The sequence below is a fragment of the Mastomys coucha genome, unplaced genomic scaffold (assembly GCF_008632895.1).
Source record: "Mastomys coucha isolate ucsf_1 unplaced genomic scaffold, UCSF_Mcou_1 pScaffold15, whole genome shotgun sequence".
In the NCBI taxonomy this organism is placed as follows: domain Eukaryota; kingdom Metazoa; phylum Chordata; class Mammalia; order Rodentia; family Muridae; genus Mastomys; species Mastomys coucha.
In genome coordinates this window covers 32,734,727-32,740,480 of record NW_022196897.1, presented here as the reverse complement: position 1 = coordinate 32,740,480, position 5,754 = coordinate 32,734,727, and the positions used below count along the sequence as shown (strand labels likewise).

General features: G+C 39.5%; 2 long non-coding RNA genes across 8 annotated transcripts in view; both read right to left on the bottom strand.

Annotated features, from left to right (window-relative positions):
- Nucleotides 1–3,710, bottom strand: part of LOC116090143 — an 8,119-nt gene extending 4,409 nt beyond the window's left edge. For 4 of the 5 annotated variants that reach the window (XR_004118581.1, XR_004118584.1, XR_004118583.1 and 1 more), the window contains exon 1: nucleotides 2,441–3,710. This is a non-coding gene — a long non-coding RNA (uncharacterized LOC116090143). The remainder of the gene's footprint in view (nucleotides 1–2,440) is intronic. The other variant, XR_004118582.1, reaches the window with a different exon arrangement.
- A 27-nt stretch (nucleotides 3,711–3,737) lies between these two features.
- LOC116090142 overlaps nucleotides 3,738–5,754 on the bottom strand; it is a 65,933-nt gene continuing 63,916 nt past the window's right edge. For all 3 annotated transcript variants that reach the window (XR_004118579.1, XR_004118578.1, XR_004118580.1), the window contains 3 exons: nucleotides 5,511–5,543; nucleotides 4,839–4,954; nucleotides 3,738–4,717 (listed from right to left, as the gene is read on the bottom strand). This is a non-coding gene — a long non-coding RNA (uncharacterized LOC116090142). The remainder of the gene's footprint in view (nucleotides 4,718–4,838; nucleotides 4,955–5,510; nucleotides 5,544–5,754) is intronic.

Here is a 5,754-nt window from a genome sequence, read left to right as displayed (position 1 = left end):
GGTGGTGGAGGTGGTGGTGGTAGTGGTGGTGGTGGAGGTGGTGGTGGTAGTGGTGGTGGTGGAGGTGGTGCTGGTGTTGCTTTGCTGTTAATGCACCATTTTCTTTGTTCCTCAGAGGAATTCCATTTGTCCAGCAGTCTTTCTCATCAAGGGACTGAGTAGCTCTGCTGTCTGCAGCCTTCCCCATTCAGTATACAGTGGTGGTTCCCAGGACTTGTCCCCTCGTTCACTTCTTTTCAGTAATGTGCTGAAGTCCCTGAGGGCCGAAATGCTCCACTCCTCCTAACACAGATATGTTTTTGTCTCCGGACTCAGAAGAGTTCACTTGTTTTGACTATCTTTCTTATAACCTCATTCAAGCATCCCTTGGAGTATCATTCTAAATGCTGCCAATGCATAAATAGACCATTTCTCATTTTTTTATCCAAACTAGTTTTTTATATAATAGTAACACTGTATTGGTTTAAAATATTCCATAAATTTTTAATAGTTAATCATCAATACATCCTATTAATACTATGCAATTTCTAACTCTTATTTATATATTCATTATATAAATATAATATTTATATATTAATATATATATATATATATATATATATATTGGGTGACTCTGGGTGTCTTTGGCACCCAGAGTCACCCAATTTCACGTCAGAATCTTTAGTTATAAGTTTCCAAGAATATTCCAACTATATACAACCAACTCATGTTTGAAAAACTCATGTTTGAAAAGCAAAAAGGAAATTAAAGAACACCAACCATTACTATGAAATTTGGATAATACTCAAAACAAAAGTAACCACATTCTACATGGGCAATCCTTAAAGAAAAGGTCATTATATTGAACACCATCGTTTTATATTTTTATTAAATATTTCCCAAGTTTTCTTCATCTTATGACAGACACATTCACAATGATTCTTTAAAGAATTAAAATCTTGCATTTTGATTACCTCTTTTTAACATTTACCAGGGATTACAGAGAAGAGATTGTTTGACATTGAATTTCAGTTAACCATGTCCTCCACTGGAACATAGTTGTACACATTGTTTCAGAGCTAACATAATGGGGAATATTTTCAAAGAAGGCTGTGTTTCAAGCCAGATGGTTTATCTGCTGAAACAATTCTCCCAGTAGAGAAATAGCGGCTGCACAGTTGCGGTAGTGTTCATAAGCCTAGTGCAGTAGATTCATTTGGCACCCACATTTTGGAGTCAAACAAAAGTACAGTTTGTATGAATCTCAGACTCAGATATTCATGCGTGAAAAGGGGTTTTCTGAGTTGTGCATTGTGCATTATTGTAAAGGCTGTGATGTGTTTATATCCCAAACACAATATGGAAATAGGATAAAATTTTCAAGTATATATTAATAGCTTCCCATATACAGTGCAAAAGGCCTATGTGATTAGGATAGCTGCCTTAGAGATTATTAGAGTCTGGCTCAAGAAGAGCTAAATTGCCATTACTTGTATGGAAAGCAAGTGGATTACCAAACGTCAAGCCTACTGTATCTATTAAAACTTGAAGTTAAAAAAAAAAGATTAAATATGTATGCTTTCTTGGGCAGAGACCAACTGTGGTCTCAGAATGGTAGCGAATGATACCAAGCACTTAGAAATGCTGCCACATAATTTTTCTCCCCCAACCCCAGTCTCAAGAAGCTCTTGAATTTTTTAATCTTTACTATCAAAGGTACCCTAAGGGATGCCATGGTGACTCACTGAGTTGGCTTCTGTAGCCCATGATGGTCTTAGGATATGTTGTGATACATGTTGGGAATCTCACCCTTTGTCACAGAAAGTCACTGGCCACATTTTAAAAATAAAACAGAAAAGTTTCAGGAGTCCAGCAGGGGTTGCCATGCCCAGGAATGCAGCAAGCATGTAGAGGGATGGGAAAATCCCTGAGATTCCAGAGATTAAAAAATAACACATGGGAGGTTCTAAATAAAGAAATTCTTGGGTATGTCGTGGAAGTTGGCACCAGCCATGCAGGTCTCTGCCTCAGAGACTATTTTTGTTTGAGTTAGCCAGTAGGACTTGCATGAATGTGACCTTCTGTGCCTAAAGAACCTAATGAATATTAGTGACATTTTCCTTGAAAAATAAGATACTTTTAACATTTATGATTATCCATTAATTTATCTTTATATACATATGTGTGTGTGTGTGTGTGTGTGTGTGTGTGTGTATGATATATCTTATATCTCGTTCTTTTTAACAAACTATGATACCTACTTCAAAACTTTAGAAGGAAAACTTTAGACATGGGCTTTTAAAATTTTGAATCCACAAATTTAATTAATCTGTAGTTACCCTTTAATTAACACACACAAACAATTTGTGCTCTGTAACAACCATAAGATAGGAAAGGGAAAAGAATAAATAAAATACATAAGCCTTAACATCCTAAACCTTAGACCCCTGTAAACACATACATATCAGCCCTTAAACTGGATAGAAGACACCCAGATCAGAAAACTGCAATCCAAATTCATGCGTATACTGAATCCAAAGAAATGCTGGAGGCAGGTGCCAGGATGGAAGTCTGTGTGCCACTGTTACCTGTGGGCAGTCAGATAGAAATACAAATGTCCAATAACTGCCTGTATCTTTCAGAGCTCCAGGGATCCTAAACAACTGGCCTTCCCCTTCAACCCTACATACCTCAACTTGATCTTTCGGAGCACAGATTTGCTGAGTTGACATTCAAAGCAGCCATTTGATATGCTCAAACTAACAGAACTGTGGTGTTTTTAAGTGGCTTCTCTGAGGCTGGTTCTCATTTCCTGCTTTTCTTTGTATCCTTTTATGAATGTCCTCAATTAACAGTGGCTAGGTCATGGGACATTGTAGCAACAGACTCCTGATCGCATTCAGAAGAGAATGTGTGAGAACATCTTGTAAATACTCTAATACCACATAAATCCTTGAAATCATATATCTAATGTAGACAGCTCTTCTGAGTATTTAATACCAGGTATCTTTAGGTACAAATGTCCTAAATACCAGGAGTGTCTTCAGTACACCATTAAAATGGCTCCTTTGTTTACATTTGACCATTATATCACTTCAGATGATTTTACCAAGAAGATACCATAGTCTATATTTTTCCTACTTTTACATAGGTAGTATTATGGAAGACAAGAAGGCTGGTATCTTAGTAAGTCAATGTACTTGAAATATGATTTTCCTGGGAACGGGGGGGGGGGGGTGTAATAACTCATATGTTCAAAATGGAAAAACTAAAAAGGTTCTTCAGTGATACTGCAGCCTTACAGAAAATTCAGAAAATCACACACCTGCTAAGAGTGGAAAAGGAGTCCTAACTCCTGTCACTTCAGTAGCTCTAAGAGTCTAAGTTTCTCATTCTGTGTGCATGTGCATATTCATACGTGTATACACATTCACACACATGTGTATGCATGCGCATGAGCACTGTGATTGAAGCTAGAATTTCATGCCTGCTAGACAGTAACTCTACACTGAAGATTACCTCCAGTGCCTACCTTGAAATATTTTTTTCACTCAAAACTGTGAGGCATTGATCACAACTTATCATTTAAAAAGGAAAATCCAAGACAAAGTAAAGACAGAAAACTAGAGGGATAGAATAGGAAAAGACATGAAGTGAAGGGTGGCAAAGGCAGGAACAAGCCAATTCAATACTTAATTTTATTGTTGGAGTGATTTCTCTCTCTCTCTCTCTTTTTTTTTTTTTTTTTGGATGGAATGCATTGATTGTGTGTTCCTAATGTACTCTGAGAACATCCCAATAAAAGAGGAAACCAAATTTTATCTCATCTATTATGCTGATGATAGCCTTCCTATATCACACTTTCAGATTCAGTGTGGTTTCCAGCAGGGCTGCCTCGGGCTACCCAGGTCTGCCAGGGTCTTCCTGGTCAGGAATGCCTACACTGTCATTTACCTCTCCCTGCTCCTGCCAAGCATGCAATAGCCACAGACCAGGGCCACACTTTTACATATGTGCTAAAGTTTCCAGGTGGCCTGTTTGTGTTATGATTGTGCCTGGCCTCAAAATAAAAACAAATCGACAATCCCTCACCTCTCCCAAGCCAGTGCCAGATTTTAAATAAAATGTCTAGTAGTGATTTATTGCCAATTCAAACTGCCAGACTGGCATCCTGTCCACTCACTAAACAGACAAATCAGTAAAAGCTATGTCAGTCTTGCCAGTTGCCCTAAGTATGCTCTAGGAGCATTCCAAATGTCATGTTTATTCTGTTACCGGATTCCATATTCATGTGCAATAGGAAACAGGATCTCTAGATGACCTTAATTCCCTAATAGAGTGATCATTCTTCCCTTGGGGACATCCAGGGATGCTTTCTTTTTCCTTAGATAAGGCACTGGCTTGTACACCAAGCAGAGAAACAAAACCAAAAGAAGTTCTTTCCTCCAAGTAACCTCAGGTCAGGGATGAGTTTCCTATCACTTCCCCAGAGAGCAAACACCTGCCTAGCGATTCACAAGAGATGCTTCTCCTCCTTCCTCTCCATCATAAATAACAGCACCCTTTGTCCACCCCATGAATCTTGAAATGCCGATTTAGGCCAGGCTTAGCTTTATCCATCTTTATTGTCCCCCAGCAATCTGATCTCAATCTGCTCGAATGCATGTGTTTGAGGCTTGTAGTATTCTGGCTCTTCTTCCTCTCCAAGGCTGGCATGTCCCAGAAGATGGCCACATATCTGAACAGAAAAGAGAAAACTCTCAAGCCCTCAGTTGGCATTTCTGTAAGATTAGCGTCAAGCTAGGCAACCACATGACCTTCTTCCCATCTTACCCAAGCTATCCGAAGTGCATACTCACCAAGTCAATGAGAAGGACTCTCCCATGTCTCACCCCATGCTTCTATGTCACTTGTACACAAACCTCAGAACTGTCTATATTTCATGAGCCGTTGTCTTCATGTATTATTTAATAACCTGTTTAACAGCATGCCTAATTACAAACATTTATTATAGAATTCATCTCTAGAAGTAGATGAGAATGTGCTAAATTGTTTGCTACCTAAAGTTTTAATGAGAGTATAATACCTTCAGCCCATATGCTTCAAAAACGTTATCCTTAATTATGTAACATGGGTATTTTACTGATATCTGTTAACTGCTCGAGCAGCTGTGGTTTTCTGCTATTTTGCACAGCTCAGGAGGAGCAGTGAGTTCAGTTTCCCCTTTTTGGGGGGTTGCAAAATCCATGCCCCAAACAGGTGTGTGCAATCAGGAACCGCAGTGATGAGCCCAAACTGTTGCCTTTCTAAAAATTCCACCAGCCGGTGACACACGCTGTTCAAGGTTGCACAAGCTTGTTTTCCACCGGTTATTTTGATGATTCATTCCCCCATGGGGAGGTGAACTTCAGCCATTATTTCTCCTCTCCTGTTTCTGATAATTAGAGGAATCACTTCCTCATTTGATGATCGCTCTCGCTCTCACTCTACCTCCCTCCCTCCCTCTGTCTTTCTTTAAAATGAATTCTTACCTTTTGGAAGGTGTTGCCCTCTTCTCCATAGACCTCAAAGAGAAGGAAAGGTAAAATCTCTCAATCTCTCAATCTCTCAATCTCTCAATCTCTCTCTCTCTCTCTCTCTCTCTCTCTCTCTCTCTCTCTCTCTCTCTCTCTCTCTCTCTCTCTCTCTCTCTCTCTCTCTCTCTCCTTCTCTCCCTCCCTCTCTCTCTGTCCCTCCCTCCCTCCTCCCTCACTTCTCCTTCCCTCTCTCTCTCTG